The sequence below is a fragment of the Callospermophilus lateralis genome, chromosome 6 (genome assembly GCF_048772815.1).
Source record: "Callospermophilus lateralis isolate mCalLat2 chromosome 6, mCalLat2.hap1, whole genome shotgun sequence".
Lineage (NCBI taxonomy): Eukaryota > Metazoa > Chordata > Mammalia > Rodentia > Sciuridae > Callospermophilus > Callospermophilus lateralis.
The window spans coordinates 43,491,854-43,493,859 of record NC_135310.1 but is presented as its reverse complement, the minus strand read 5'-3'; the positions used below and the strand labels follow the sequence as shown (position 1 = coordinate 43,493,859).

Genomic DNA, 2,006 nt, shown 5'->3' with positions numbered 1-2,006 from the left:
AATAAGGACAATAATTAAAATAGAAAATTAAATTTCAATTTTTACTTTGAATTCAAAAGCAGGATTCACACCAAACACTAAAATAACTTTCTCATGCAATGGATACATAAAAATTCAAAAGCAGAAACAGTAAAATTTTAATTCATTGAAATTTCTTAAAATAATAACCAAGTGAATCACATTTTTATAAAAGATTAGTGTATATACTGATCTTTATTTAATTGCATTGTTTCAAAGAGAGACTAGGCTTTAAAATCAAAAACAAAGAATGGTATTTCCCAAACTCTATCAGGTCAGGTAAGGAAAGAATATGGCCAGTTTTGTCGCAGTCTGGCTGGCAAGTTTCTTGGATAGTTTTGTATAAAGGTCTTTAGCCAACTTTTCTTTCTAGAAATAGGCAAAAATGTAATTTGATTTTGTCAGGGCATCCATGAACCTAATGATGGTTGAGATGTAAAATTAAGATAAAATGAAACTGTGGACACTAAGGCATAGACAGTAGAATGAAGTCAGTTTACAGTCTATCTGCAAAATGTTGATTAAAAGCACAACAGAAAAATTAAAATAAAAATGAAAATAAACACTTGATATTTACCAGTAGAAATCATATAAACAGAGGACTCCAATGGACACTTCAGCCCATCCCAGGAGAATTTTTATGACTATAAAATCATAAAGGGGAGATGAAAAAAAATGTACCATAAAGGTAACTGATAAAACCATCCTGTGGATTGTGTGGGGCTGGTTAGTTATTAACTAACAAAGCTATGCAAATGCATACATACTGTGCCCAACAGATACAACCATTATCATTAGCCAAAAGCATATCACCTCATTTGGAGAAAATGATAGGGCAAAATGAACAAAATATAGTTAATAACTATTATGTATAGACGTTTGCTTTCAACTGCTATCTCTTCATCGTTCTCTTACTTTCTGTTTTCTATTCACAAATTTGAATTATAATCAAGAAAATATTTAGAATAATTCAGAGAGTTAACCCTCAGAGATCATTTCTTTTCTTTAAAATTTTCAAAGACACATTAAGCTTTTTACAATTTTGTCTCTGTCTACTATATTTTAAGTCTCTTAAGAGCATCAAATATATTTTATGTGTCATGGATCCCAAGAGTCTTACACAGCGCTATCTTAGTAAAGACACATGAGTGCTTAGTAAATATTGGTTGGATAAATTAATGAATAATTTCAGGTAAGTTAAGTCAGTCATTCAAGAGAATTATCAGCAGCTTTCAAAATACAATTTTAATTGCTTTCAGGTCAACATTTGATTCCCCTGTACTAAGGTTACTTATAATGTATTTTTGAGTCAGTAGTTTTCTTTGTGTTATGAACAAAAAGTGAAAAGGAGAATAAAGAAAAGCCACTTGAAAAATTCATCTTATATAAAGACATGTGCTTAGTTATCTTTTTTTAATTCTTCTTCTTCTTCTTCTTCTTCTTCTTCTTCTTATTATTATTATTATTATTATTGGTGGTGGTGCTGGGCATTGAACCCAGGGCCTTGTGCATGCTAGGCAAGCACTCTACCAGCTGAGCTACATCCCCAGCCATATTCTGATTATTATAACCATATTCCTTATGTGAAATTATTCTATACAGATTTTCCCAGAAAAAAAATATTATAAACCTTTCCATTGTATCCTTTTACAATTATAATTTTAACTATTGTTTTAAATTATTTGGAAAATGTTTTTTAATTTTTAGTTTCATTTTGTTTGAGAAGTTTATATTATATGTACTTTTGGCTATTTGAAAGTGTTTCTTAAACTTTACTCATAATCATTAACTATAGAATGATAAATGCATTAGAATTTTATTCTATACATTCCCTAAGGGTATGTTGCTAAGGACCCTCTGTAGGAAAACTAACATTTAATTAAAAAATGCTCTTAATACTTGAAGAAATCACTTGGTGTTCTGCACTATCACTTGGTACCTATGAATATAGTTAAAATAAGAAGACATATTCTTTTTGAAGACGATAT

The 2,006-nt window shown here is 29.6% G+C and overlaps 1 non-coding gene across 1 annotated transcript; it reads right to left on the bottom strand.

The window, feature by feature from the left end:
* Positions 1 to 1,493: 1,493 nt before the first annotated feature.
* Positions 1,494 to 1,566, bottom strand: Trnaa-agc (transfer RNA alanine (anticodon AGC)). The gene has a single exon. It is a non-coding gene; the product is annotated as a tRNA-Ala (tRNA).
* Between the last annotated feature and the right edge of the window lie 440 nt (positions 1,567 to 2,006).